This window comes from Pristis pectinata, chromosome 17 (genome assembly GCF_009764475.1).
Source record: "Pristis pectinata isolate sPriPec2 chromosome 17, sPriPec2.1.pri, whole genome shotgun sequence".
NCBI lineage: Eukaryota > Metazoa > Chordata > Chondrichthyes > Rhinopristiformes > Pristidae > Pristis > Pristis pectinata.
Genome location: NC_067421.1, coordinates 6,159,814 through 6,174,023, shown reverse-complemented (window position 1 = coordinate 6,174,023; position 14,210 = coordinate 6,159,814). Strand labels below are relative to the sequence as shown.

General features: G+C 50.2%; 1 protein-coding gene across 1 annotated transcript in view; it reads left to right on the top strand.

The window, feature by feature from the left end:
* Positions 1-8,888: 8,888 nt before the first annotated feature.
* Positions 8,889-14,210, top strand: part of LOC127579341 (serine/threonine-protein phosphatase 4 catalytic subunit) — a 37,399-nt gene continuing 32,077 nt past the window's right edge. The window contains exon 1 of the mRNA XM_052032073.1: positions 8,889-8,947. The gene's annotated coding sequence lies outside the window, so the exon portion shown is untranslated. The remainder of the gene's footprint in view (positions 8,948-14,210) is intronic.

Genomic DNA, 14,210 nt, shown 5'->3' with positions numbered 1-14,210 from the left:
GGAGCGTAGGAGACTGAGGGGTGATCTTATAGAGGTGTATAAAATAATGAGGTGTATAGATAGGGAGAATGTACACAGTCTTTTTCCCAGGGTTGGGAAATCAAGAACTAGAGGGCATAGGTTTAAGGTGAGAGAGCAGAGATTTAATGGGAACTTGAGGGACAACCTTCTTACACAGAGGGTGCTATGTATATGAAATGAGCTGCCAGAGGAAGTGGGTGAGGCAGGTACAACAACAACTTTTGAAAGACAGTTGGACAGGTACATGGATAGGAAAGGTTTAGAAGGTTATGGGTCAAATGCAGGCAAATCGGTCTAGCTTGGATGGGCACCATGGTTGGCATGGACCAGTTGAGCCGAAGGGCTTGTTCTGTGCTGTATGACTCTACGTTAGTGAACAGAATGGCTGGACTGTGGTGACATCCCGCAAGTCTCTTTGAGCATAGTATTCACAACTATGACGGAGTATTCTGAACTAGTCCAAGGGCAGTCTGAGCACATGTAGGACACAGCTGCAGAGATTGGAGGTCACACAGCAACAGCCATACATTGTGTGGCTTCTTCTTGCACTGCAATGGGCCGAGACACCGGCCATTAGATGCTCCACTGTGGTTAGGTCTGCAGCGATGCTGATGGAGTTGTCCGTTGTGCTAGAATGGAGTGGCTCCAAGCTCTGCACAACACCCTGTGTTAATACTGGACTCCTCTATCCTCTGATATTTCACACAATCTTTCGTACAGGCTTACCGATTCAGCATGCATTTCATTATACTTACCCATAAGCCTCATTTATGTCAGCTGCCCCTCAAAGTGCTCTTCCGGGTCCTTGGTTCTGTGCTCCTCTTGCCTCCGTTTTGGCTTCAGATCACTGTGTATGGTGTCCACTTGTGCGCAGATCTTGCCTCCAAGCCAGTCTTTAAATCACTCATGGAGTTAGTATCTGAACTAATCTGTGCAAGTGTTGCTTTATCTTGACACCCTTGCTCTTCTATTCTTGCCTCCCTGAAGGGAGAAAGGCACAAGGCTCGGTTGGTGGTGAGAGGGAAGCGGAGATGCACGAGAGGGACACACTGAAGTCTGTCAGTCAGAAATAATTGTGGGTTGAGGGAGAAGTGAGGTAGGAGGAGGAGGAGGATGCGAGGACAAAGTCTGATTTCAGCCCTGCCAGTGACCACAGCTTCAGCTGCTGTCAGTCTGTTAATGGTGAGCACTGCCTCCTTCATTGGCTAACCTCGTACAGCCACACTCAGCCCGCTGGGCAGCTGCCACTTGCTATTACTGTTTATCATCATGTTCCACAAGCAGGATAAGAGATCGGGTGTACCCATCACCGCTGTATCTGCAGATTGTATGATGTGGGTGTGAACCTTACAGCACACTCCTTGTGAGATGGAGAGGTGAACCTATAGATGTGAGGCTATCGATAGGGGCTGCTGATAACTGAGCAGTGTTGTGTAGTGCATTGAGCAATGCTTGAGGCTAGTTGTACAGCTGCTGATTTGGGATTTGAAGATAAACTCACTGATGTCACTGGAGTGCGGGCTGCGCTCCCGCTCTGAGTCATAGAGACAAATTGATAGATTTTTAGATATTAAGGGAATTATGTGATTATGGTATTAGTGCAGGTAAGTAGTGCTGAAATAAAAAATCTCTTTAACAACTGAGCAGCCGCAGTCCCCCTTGGGGAGAGAATTCCAAACTCTCACTGTTGTTTGGGTGAAGAAATTTCTTCTAATCTCTGACCTGAATGGTAGACTTTTATCCTGTGGCCCTCGGTTCTGAATATCTCAGCCAGGGGAAAAAAAAATCACATTCTTGAAGAATTCTGTATCTTTCAATGAGATCACCTCTCATTTTTTCTAAAATCTAGAGAGTATAGAACACTGCCTTACACCTTTCGCCCCCGCAGATGCTGCTTGACCCACTGAGTTCTTACAGAGTTCTGTGTTCCTCCCCTTCATCCAAAGCATTGGTGTAGATTGCGAACACTTATCCCTATGGCATACGACATTTCAGAGCCTCCCAACCTGAAAAAGTTGTTGGTCCATTAATCAATCCTCAAGCCACATTCTAATTTTAGCCTCTCTGCATCCTTACAGCGGACACTGCCACCTAGCTTTGTATCACCAACAAACAAGTGTATTACGTTGGTTCCCCTCATCCGAAGGACTCTCAGTCCTGATGCAGGGCCTCTTCTAATTCCTGTCCTCCTTCTCAGACTGTCCCTTGGGATCGAGGATGGCTTGCTTCCGCTGTGACTGCTACAGGAGGTGGTGCAGGAGATGTCTGGTGGATGGATGGGTGTGAGGTTTGTGAGGTGGTGCACACATTCCACAGTTCATGCTGGGTCCGCGTGTGCTGTCCCCATTCCAGGAATCAATCTGGTGAACCTTTGCTGCACCCTCTCTATCACAAGTATTTCCTTCCTTAGATAGGGAGACCAGATCGGTAGACAATATTCCAGATGCATTCTCACCAGAACCCTTTACAATTGGGACAAGATGTCTTCACACCTGAACTCAAATTCTCTTGCAATATGTTTGAGTGCTAACTTCCAGTGATTTGTGTAAAGGACACACAGCTCCCTCTGAACACCAATTTCCTACAATCTCTCAGCATTTATAAAATATTCCACCTTTCTATTTTTCTACCAAGGGGGCTGGACTCACACTGTTCCGAGAGCCTCTCTGCATCCTTACAGCGGACACTGCCACCTAGCTTTGTATCACCAACAAACAAGTGTATTACATTGGTTCCCCTCATCCGAAGGACTCTCAGTCCTGATGCAGGGCCTCTTCTAATTCCTGTCCTCCTTCTCAGACTGTCCCTTGGGATCGAGGATGGCTTGCTTCCGCTGTGACTGCTACAGGAGGTGGCGCAGGAGATGTCTGGTGGATGGATGGGTGTGAGGTTTGTGAGGTGGTGCACACATTCCACAGTTCATGCTGGGTCCGCGTGTGCTCCTGATACTCAACGTTCTCAGTGCCATCCCAAACGCTCCTTCTCCATTTTGTCTCTGTTAGTCAGGCATTCCCAAGAGTCGGGCAGGAAGTTACACTGTTTTAAGGAGGCTTGAGCACATTCATGAACCTTTCCCTCTGTCCAGCAGGTAATCACCTCCCAGTGTAGAGATTGGAGCAGAATGCATGTTTCAGGACTCTGATGTTGGGCATGTGAACCAGGTGGTCTGCTTAACGTAACCTGTTGAGTGCAATATTTAAAATATATTTATTTCTTGGGATGCAGGAACCTCTGTCAAGGCCAGCATCTATTGCCCATCCCTAACTGCCCTTAAGAAGCCTTCTTTTCCTACTGCAGGCCTTTTGGTGAAGGTACTCCATAATGGTGTTGAATTGCGACAATGAAGGACAGGCGTTATACTGGGGATGTTGGTCCTAGAAGCGATGCTGATGTTGGTTTGCTTATCCTGACAGTGGACTTGAAGGATTTTCTGGAGACGGTGTTGGTGATATCCTTCCAGTGCTTTGAAATGCCTGCTGTAAGTAGTCCAAATTTCAGAGGTGTAATGGTGGATTTCCTGCCTGGATGTATCACGGCTTGGTACGGCAACTGCTCTGCCCAGGACCGCAAGAAACTGCAGAGAGTTGTGGACACAGCTCAGCACATCACGGAAACCAAACTCCCCTCCGTGGACTCTTGTCTATACCTCTCGCTGCCTTGGTAAAGCAGCCAACATAATCAAAGACCCCACCCACCCCGGACATTCTCTCTTCTCCCCCCTCCCATCGGGCAGAAGATGCAAAAGCCTGAAAGCACGTACCACCAGGCTCAAGGACAGTTTCTATCTCGTTGTTATAAGACTATAAGACTACAATAAGATAAACTCTTGACTTCACATTTTACCTCGTTATGACCTTGCACCTTATTGTCTGCCTGCACTGCACTTTCTCTGTGGCTGTGACATTTTACTCTGCATTCTGTATTGTTTCACCTTGTACTACCTCAATGCACTGCGTCATGAATTAATCTGTATGAATTGTATGCAAGTTTTTCACTGTATAAGTGACAATAATAAACCAATTTTAATTTATCATCAATGTCTGCCCTTGCTGGGAAATGACTCCTGGATATGGGAGGTGAACCATGTTTTCCAGGGTCTCACTGTGAACCTTTATTGTTGGAGAATGGTGTTGTACAACAGGGCCAGGTTGTTTTGCAGATGTCCAGTGTAATGTCCACTTTCTCAAAGGTATCAGTGAAGCAGATGGGCAGTGAACTGGAATGAAAGAGTCATCTGCAAACTTCAGGTCAACAACTGAGTTTGGAGCGAGCTTAGTTCTGGTGTTACGGTGGTGTAGGTTAAAGATCTCCCTATTATTCCCCAAGATTTGTTCCACTTTGTGGGAAGTTTGTTGGAGGTTTAGTGCAAGCTTGCAGTGAGAAAAATTGAGAACAGTGTTGAGGCAATGATGCAGACTTGCCTAACATCAGTCTGCACTGCATTGGCTCTGTTGCGCACTTGTTGGTTAGGATCACAGCTATAGTGGCATTGTGAGTTAATATAAAATGCAGACAAATTTCTGCGGTGGCCACATTTGAGGAGGGTTCTCCACAGTCCCTCTTAAGTGATAAAAGCAAAGGTTTTACTGAGATCAGAAAACGCAGTATAGTTGGTGCCACTCCATGCATTTCTCTTTGAGTTGTCACACAGTGAAGATCATGTCTACTGTGCCTCCAGCTGAAAGGAATCTATGGTGTGGTCCAAGGAACAGTTCCTCAGCCACAGGAAGAAGGCGGTTGAGGGCGATCCTGACAATGACTTTCCCTATTCCCTGTAGTTACTGTCATTGGATTTCTCTCCTTTCTTTAAGATGGATACAATTACGACCTCTCTGAGGTCTCCGGGCACATCCTCTTCATTGGTATTGGTTTATTATTGTCACTCGTACCGAGGTACAGTGAAAAACTTGTCTTGCATACTGATCGTACAGGTCAATTCATTACACAGTGCAGTTACATTGAGGTAGTACAGAGTGCATTGAGGTAAAAACAGCCATGGGAGATGGTTATAAATTTATGACTGAAGTAGCTGTCCAATAAGTTTTAGAACTTCAGCAGGGGATACTAGGCCTTGTTTTTTATTTGCCATAAGGCTTTTTTGACGTAGGTCAGGGGTGGGAGTGAGACTGGGCCAGATAGTTTGTTGTGGGATGCAATCGAGGGTGTTCATGTCAAAGACAGAGTTTACATTGAGGAGTTCCCCTCTGTTCTTCATGCTCAGTGGGGTGATGCCTTGGATGTTTGGGCTGTAAATGGCCTTGGCAATGATGAAGAATCTGCACATCGTGGTTATCAGCAAATAGCTGGACCTCCTGCGCTCGTTCACATGCCCTCCGATGGATCTCTGCCTTGGTGTCTCTATGGAGCTGCTTCATTTCCCTTGAGGTGAGGTGGAGCTTGTAATGCAGGAAGGTGTTTGTATTAGTTCTTGAATCACCTGCTTATTCTCATCAATGCCTCCTTATTGTTTCTGGTACAGGAACCAACAGGGATGTGTGTGAACCATGCTGGACTTCAGGGCAGGCCAGGCACTGGATACCAAATGGCTCCTGTTGGTTGGGAGTTTCTGGGTTTACTGTGAGGAACTATCTAAGAATATCTTTCTCTGTATGGCCCTTGAGAACATTAATGTTGACTTTCTTGAGGCATCATTTCTGTCGTTGCTGTTTTTTTGCCCAAGCTGATGAAGATAACAGAACGGCGGTGCAGTCCAACGGTCATCGGTGCGGGTAGTGTGGACGTCTTGCTCATATGATGATATAATCAAACTAATCCTAGTGTGCTAGGATTGAAGTGTTGCCGTGAGATCTCGCGCTTGTCTGTATGGCAAGATGGTATTGATTATGACAAGACCATGCTCCGTGCATTTTGTCAGGAGGAAGACTCTGTTGAAGTGAGCTTTCTCTACTTCCTCCTTGGTGATTACACTTTGCCTGAGGGTCGTGATTTTCTTGACCCTGAAGATGCCCAGGAGGACCAGTTTGTCTGTCTGTGAGGCGTAGGTCAAGGTTTTTCAAGGTCATCCGAGGCTGGTACATATGTGCTGATGACTGCAATGTGCTCATTCTGTGTCTGAGTGAGCTGGAGGATTACAACACTTGTCCCACAGGGATAGTTGTTGAGGCACCAAATTAGCTCATTCTCAACAGTGAAACTCACCCCATGAAGATGGCAGTGCTCTTTCAGTTTGCCCCTCCAGCTGGTGGTGTAACTCCAGCCTCGTTCTTTAAGCCAGCCATCTCCTTTCCATTGGTCCTCATTCAGGGTGTCGATGTCAAAGGCAGAACTTTCCCAGGGGTGAGGTTCAGGTCTGTCCACGAGGGTCCTGATACTCCCAAGTCCTAACTTCAAATTAAGGAACGGAAATTTCCTGTGAGATTTCCTTTAACGTTTCTTGACCTTTGCATACCAGCTACCACATGGGCTTGATAGAGTGGGGTTTGTCTGTCCTTTCTGTACACAGAAACTACACAGTGCAGGTGACTCCACATTACAGCTGTTCAGGTAATGGAAATTTGTCCTCATAGAATTCACAAGTCACTTCCCAAAAATCTGAGATGCTGAATAAAAAGAATTTATGTGGAAAAAGTGAAAGAACAAACAATTGTTTTCCAACTTCATTTCTTGACACACGTGCAAGTGACATAGGTTCGCATTACAGAAAATCACAATACTCACCATTTGCTTGGAATGTAAACCCTCCCATAATGTGGGGGTCATCTGTGCTCCCAAGTGCAGCCTCATCAACACCCTGTACAATTGTAACAATACTTCCAAGGTTTCCTAATCTTTCCATCTTTGTTTTCCAGCATTACCAGAACATGCAAATCCTGAACTCTTACTAATCGTCTTTTAAAAGATTCCCACTTGTCAGATGTGGGAAACCTTTGCTCCCAATCCAGGTTCTCTCTTAACTTATCGAAAACTGCCTCCCCCCCCCCCCACAGTTTAGTTCCTTAACTTGAGGACTAACCTTATCCCTTTCCATAACTATCTTGACTCTTATAGTCTCATTGTTTCCCTTCCTCTGTCTCCTTGTTCAAGTTTTCTCCCCGTTCTAGTTAAAATCCTCGCAGTTAGCACTAGCCAACTCACCCCATCCAGAAGGGTCCAGATGAAGGGTCTTGATTGTCCATTTCCCTCGATAGCTCCTCCAGCTTTTTGTGTGGGTCTAGTCCTGCCCAAGAGTAACCTGTCCAGTTTGTACTGGTCCCATCTCCCCCAAGAAACTTCACCTTTCAGTGAGGGAGCATTGTAACTTGTACCAAGGTACAGTGAAAAAATGGACACTGTTCGTATGGATCAATACACTACACAGTGCACTGAGGTAGTACAGGGTAAAAAGAAGAAGAAAATACAGAGTAAAGTGCTCCCTCAGTGGAACAGCTGGTAAACGGTGCGTTCCCTCACTGGAACAGCTGGTGAAGGATGCGCTACCTCACTGGAACAGCTGGAGGTAAAGGGTGCTCCTTCACTGGAACAGCTGGAGGCAAAGTTCCCTCACTGATGTGGGGCATCTCACTCTCGGCTTGGTAGCCTTTACCTCCAGCTGTTCCACTGAGGGAGAGCACCCTTTACCAGCTGCTCCACCGAGGGAGCGCACCCTTTCCCTCCAGCCGCTCCACCGAGGGAGCGCACCCTTTACCAGCTGCTCCACCGAGGGAGAGCACCCTTCACCTCCAGCCGCCCCACCGAGGGAGCGCACCCTTCACCTCCAGCCGCCCCACCGAGGGAGCGCACCCTTCACCTCCAGCCGCCCCACCGAGGGAGCGCACCCTTCACCTCCAGCCGCCCCACCGAGGGAGCGCACCCTTCACCTCCAGCCGCCCCACCGAGGGAGCGCACCCTTCACCTCCAGCCGCCCCACCGAGGGAGCGCACCCTTCACCTCCAGCCGCCCCACCGAGGGAGCGCACCCTTCCCCTCCAGCCGCCCCACCGAGGGAGCGCACCCTTCCCCTCCAGCCGCCCCACCGAGGGAGCGCACCCTTCCCCTCCAGCCGCCCCACCGAGGGAGAGCACCCTTTCCCTCCAGCCGCCCCACCGAGGGAGCGCACCCTTCCCCTCCAGCCGCCCCACCGAGGGAGCGCACCCTTCACCTCCAGCCGCCCCACCGAGGGAGCGCACCCTTCACCTCCAGCCGCCCCACCGAGGGAGCGCACCCTTCACCTCCAGCCGCCCCACCGAGGGAGCGCACCCTTCACCTCCAGCCGCCCCACCGAGGGAGAGCACCCTTCACCTCCAGCCGCCCCACCGAGGGAGAGCACCCTTCACCCCCAGCCGCCCCACCGAGGGAGAGCACCCTTCACCTCCAGCCGCCCCACCGAGGGAGAGCACCCTTCACCCCCAGCCGCCCCACCGAGGGAGAGCACCCTTTCCCTCCAGCCGCCCCACCGAGGGAGCGCACCCTTCCCCTCCAGCCGCCCCACCGAGGAAGAGCACCCTTCACCCCCAGCCGCCCCACCGAGGGAGAGCACCCTTCACCCCCAGCCGCCCCACCGAGGGAGAGCACCCTTCACCCCCAGCCGCCCCACCGAGGGAGAGCACCCTTCACCGGCTGCTCCACTGAGGGGGCGCACCCGTCACCGGCTGCTCCACTGAGGGAGCCCCCCCACAGGGCTGTAACCCCACAGAGACCCGCAGTGTTGCAGTTTGGAGCCTTGAATCCCACACTGGGTGACCTGGAGTTAAAGGGCCCGCTCCCCTGGCGGCTTATTCCGGCTGTAATTGTGCGGAGGGGCAGCGGTCCCTTTAACTGGCTGAGCGCTGGGTCGGGGGTGGCGGACGGTTTAACCCGGAACTTCATCTGGCGCTCCGGCTCCGGCGGGGACTACATTTCCCGACGTGCTCGGCGTGGCGCGTTGCGCAGGCGCCGTCCGCTCCCCAGGCCGGTACCGAGAGTGCGGGCCCGCTCTCCGCTTCCCTCAGGTAAAGCCGGGTCTCCCGCTCCCGGGGCAGCCGGTTAGTGCTGAGGGGGAAGGTTCACAGCGAGCGGGGCGGCAAGGTGGGGGTTAACGGTGGAGGGTGGGGGGTTAATGGTGGGGTTAGTGGTGAGGGAGGGGTTAATGGTTGGGTTAACGGAGGAGTTTAATGGTGGGGGAGGGGTTAATGGTGGGATTAGTGGTGAGTTGGGGGTTAATGGTTGGGTTAATGGTGGGGGAGGAGTTAATTGTTGGGGAGAGGTTCGTGGTCGGGTGTTAACGGGGGGGGGGCTTGGGGAGGGGCTAATGGTGGGGGTTGGTGTGCGAGGGGTTGTGGGGGTTAATGGTGGTGGGGGGGTTGGTGGTGGTGGGGTTAACAGTGTGGGTTGGTGGTGGTAGGGTTAACGGTGGGGGTTGGTGTCAGAGGGGTTGGTGGTGATGGGGTAAACGGTGTGGGTTGGTGGTGGTGGGGTTAACGGTGGGGGTTGGTGGTGTGGGAGGGGTTGGTGGTGGTGCAGTTAATGGGGGTTGGTGGTGTGGTGGGGGTTGGTGGTGATGGGGCTAACGGTGTGGGTTGGTGGTGGTAGGGTTAACGGTGGGGGTTGGTGTTAGAGGGGTTGGTGGTGATGGGGTAAACGGTGTGGGTTGGTGGTGGTGGGGTTAACGGTGGGGGTTGGTGGTGTGGGAGGGGTTGGTGGTGGTGCAGTTAATGGGGGTTGGTGGTGTGGTGGGGGTTGGTGGTGGGGTTATCGGTGGGGGTTGGTGGTGTGGGAGGGGTTGTCGGTGGGGTTTACGGTTGGGGTTGGTGGTGTGGGAGGGGTTGGTGGTGTGGGAGGGGTTGGTGGTGGGGTTTACGGTTGGGGTTGGTGGCAGGGAGAGGTTGGTGGGAGGGGTTGGTGATGTGGAGGGGACAATGGTTGGGGGCCGGGGGGGGGGTGGTTCCAGGTGGTGGGGGAGGTGTTAATTGTAGGGGCTACTTGTGGGTGGATGGTCATGCACTTGAGTAGAAGGAATAAAGGCCCAGACTGTTTTCTAAACGGGTAGTGAATTCAGAAATTGGAGGTACGAAAGGACTTGGGAGTCCTAGTGCACGATTCCCTGAAGGTTGACTTGCAGGTTGAGTCGGTAGTAAGGAAGGCAAATGTAATGTTAGCATTCATTTTGAGAGGACGAGAATATAAAAGCAAGGATGTAATGCTGAGGCTTTATAAGGTGTTGTTCAGACCACATTTGGAGTAATGTGAGCAGTTTTGGGCCCCATATCTGAGGAAGGATGTGCTGGCGTTGGGGAGCGTCCAGAGGAGGTTTACAAGAATGATACAGGGCTGAAAGGGTTAACCTATGAGGAGCATTTGATGGCTCTGGGCCTGTACTCACTGGAGTTTAAAAGGATGAAGGGGGGATCTCATTGAAGCCTACTGAATAATGAAAGGCCTGGATTAGAGTGGATGTGGAGAGGATGTTTCCATCAGTAGGAGAGTCTAGGACCAAAGGGCACAGCCTCAGAATTAAAGGACGTCCCTTTAGAACAGAGATGAGGAGGAATTTCTTCAGCCAGAGGGTGGTGAATCTGTGAAATTCGTTGCCACAGACGGCTGTGGAGGCCAAGTCATTGGGTGTATTTAAAGCGGAGGTTGACAGGTTCTTGATTAGTAAGGCCGTCAAAGGTTACGGGGAGAAGGCAGGAGAATCGGGTTGAGAGGGAAAAATAAATCTGCCATGATTGAATGGTGGAGCAGACTTGGTGGGCTGAATGGCCTAATTCCGCTCCTGTGTCGTATGGGGAGGGTTTAGTGACAGAGGGGCCAGTGGCGGGAGGGCTTAGTGATGGGAGGCCTGTGGTGGGGCAGGGGGTGGGGGGGCACGTGGTGGGGGGTGGTCAGTGGCGGCGGGAGGGATGAGGACCCTGATGGGTTTAATTCTGGGGCAAAAGCTTCATTTACTTGGAGGCAAGGGATTGGTGTATTTGTTTTATTTTTTGTTATTGTGGATTAGTTTATTGTTATGTACACCAGGTGTAATGAAATTCCTTGCTCGTGCGAAGCTCCCGGAGTAAACAGTATACACGGCAATGATAAATGCTAGTAATGCCCAAATATGTTGTATTTAATGCCATACCTAATTGCTTGAGAAGGTGAGGTGAGCTGCCACCTTGAACTGGTGCAGTCCTTCTGGTGAGTGTGGTGCTGTTGGGAAGTGAGTCCTGGGAATTGGGTCCCGTAACATTGGCGATGTATTTCCATCGTGGAATGGTGTGCAACATGGAGAACTGCAGGTGGCAATGTTGTTCTGTTCTTGCTGCCCTTGGAGTTGGAGGTTGCTGTTTTGGGAGATGTTGTTGGGCAAGTAATTGCAGTGCATTTTGCCAGTGATGCACACTGCAGTGTGTTCTGAATAGTGTTGAGGTTTTTGATTATTAGTGGAAAGGCTTTGTAGTGTTGGGAGGTGAGTCATTCACAGCAGGTACTCTGCCTCGGATGTGCTTTGTAGGCGTGGTTCAGTTGAGTTCCTGGTCAATGTTACTGAGCAAGCAGAGGGAGCAGTTGTGTTTTAACCTTGTTTTCAGCAGGAATTCACTGTGACTGTCCACTAGATTTGCCATTGTTTCCTTCACTGCTGTGGTTAACCTAATTGGTTTTGCTTTGGATTCAAATTGGAATCCTGAGGACAAAAAATTCTGGCACTTCGGGGTTTTCTTTCAATCCTTTGAGCTTTCAGTTCTTTCTGCAGAATACCTGGAGCAACCAAGATCCTGCTCGGTTTTGACAGCTGGTTAAGCCACCTCCCCGGTCCAATCTGTTGGAAGATTCTAATGTCTCATTTGCAAGCATTCAGAAATTAAACTTGAGAAGTAGCACTTAATCATAAAAATAAATTTAAAAATATTTATGTGAAGATGAATTAATAATTGATTGCACACTTAATTCAGTGTAGATACATTAGCAGCATAAAACCAGCTGCTGGAGGAACTCGGCAGGTCAGGCAGCATCTGTGGAGGCAGAGGGATGGTGGACGTTTCGGGCTGAGGGCCCTGTATCAGGGCTGAGAGTAGAGGGGAGATGGCCAGTATGAAGAGGTGAGGGTGTCTCCTTCCACTGCCCCCACTAGTTCCATCTCCCCCATGTTGTCACCACTAATCACCTTCCTCTCGTGCCCCTCCCCTTCCTCATTTTTTGTTGGCTTTCTCCCCTCTATACGCTCAGTCCTGATGTCCTGTCCTCCGCGTTTTTCTGCATCGTTAAATGCCAGTTATGTGGTGGAACTGGAACTGCTTGGCTAAAGGTGCAGCTAGTTCTGAAGCACGTGGTGTGACGGAACAGAGGAATCGTGGATTGTGCGTCCACAGGTCCTTTACTCTGGTGGACAGGTTGAGCTTGTTTCATTAAAACCAAGGCATACAGGATATATTTCCATATTCCGTAGGGTGGCATGGTGGCAGATGGCTGGTGCTGCTGTGTTGGACCTGGGTTCCATCCTGCCCTCTGGTGGAGTTTGCACATGGACAGCAACAGAGGTCAGGATAAAGAAAGGGAGTGGAACTAATGGGGTTGCTCCCCGGAAGCTGGCACAGACCTGATGGGCTGAATGGCGGTGTCTTGTGTCATTATAAGCGCAAGATATAATACAAGAGCAGGGATTGGCTACTGACTCGAACACAGCTCAAGTGTTGCTTGATTATTGCGACATTACATGAAAGTTGTTGTTATTACTGGAGAGAGCGCGGAGGAGATTCGGGAGGATGTTGGGACTGTAAAATTGTCGTTAAGTGGGAAGATTGAGGTTCATTGGCTCTGAGGAGGCTTGATTGAGGGGCCTAGAAAGGTCCCTCCTATTTACTCCATTTCCCTTAGAGCAGGGGTCAAAAGCTCGGGTACACAGGTTTAAAGTAACCTGTAGGGGGATTTGAAGGGCGTTACAATGTCTTCACCCAGAACTCGCTGCCTGAAAGCTTGTAGAAGCTGAAACCCTTGCAGTATTTAAACAGTACTTGGGCATGGAGTTGGAGCTGACTCCTGCAAGGCTATAATCCCGGTGCTGGAAGGTGGGGTTATGCAGGGGAGTACATTTTTTTGACCAATATTAACATGACGGGCTGAATGGCTTCCTATGTCATAGATTTTCTGATTCATTGCGATCCAGATTTGTTGGAGCTTGTTTCCTCTTGGTGTATTCACAGCTGTTCCTGGTAACCTGTGAGGTGAGCTGGCTGAAGGTTGGTTTCTGTGATGTTGGCCTTTGAGAGGAGGCACAAATGCATGATCCACTCTCTGTCTGAAGATGGCTGCAAGCACTTCAGCCTTGTCTCTCGCAGTAGTTCTCCATCAGTGACGACAGAAACATTTCTGGAGCTTCCTTACTTCCCCAACATCCATGAGCTTTGAGAGGACACATACCTCTATGTGTCACTTTTAATATCGAGCACTTTGTTGTAGCTGCACCAGGTTGGCACTTCATTTTTGGGCACACCAGGTGCTGCTCCTGGCACTCCCTTCCGTACATTCTAATTGTACCAGGCAGAGGAATATGTATGGCAGTGGGTTGCAGATTGAGGTGAATCTGCGGTTTGGTGGCTTGTGGATGCCCAGTTTTGAATTTGTTTCCATTTAGTACGAGGTTAGTGGGACAAGAATAACAATGGAGGTGTCTGGGTGGTTTGCTGGATGATCTGGTACTTGTCCCAAATTTTTTCAATTGGACAAGGTTCCACGTGGTAGGCTTCTTCAGAAGGTCAGAGGGCATGGGATCCAGGGAAGCTTGGCTGTGTGGATTCAGAATTGGCTTGCCTGTAGAAAGCAGGGGGTCGTGGTGGAGGGAGTGCATTCAGATTGGAGGGCTGTGACTAGCGGTGTCCCACAAGGATCATTCTGGGACCTCTACTTTTCGTGATTTTGGATGAGGGGATAGAAGGGTGGGTTGGCAAGTTTGCAGACAACACAAAGGTTGGTGGTGTTGTGGATCGTGTGGAGGATTGTCGAAGCTTGCAGAGGGACATTGATAGGATGCAGAGCTGGGCTGAGAAGTGGCAGATGGAGTTCAATCTGGAGAAGTGTGAGGTGGTACACTTTGGAAGGACAAACTCCAAGGTGGAGTACAAAGTTAATGGCACGATTCTGGGTAGTGTGGAGGAGCAGAGGGATCAGGAGGTTCATATCCAGAGATCCCTGAAAGTTGCCTCACAGGTGGATAGGGTAGTTAAGAAAGCTTATGGGATGTTAGTTTTCATAAGTCGTGGGATCAAGTTTAAGAGCCGCGAGGTAATGATGCAGCTC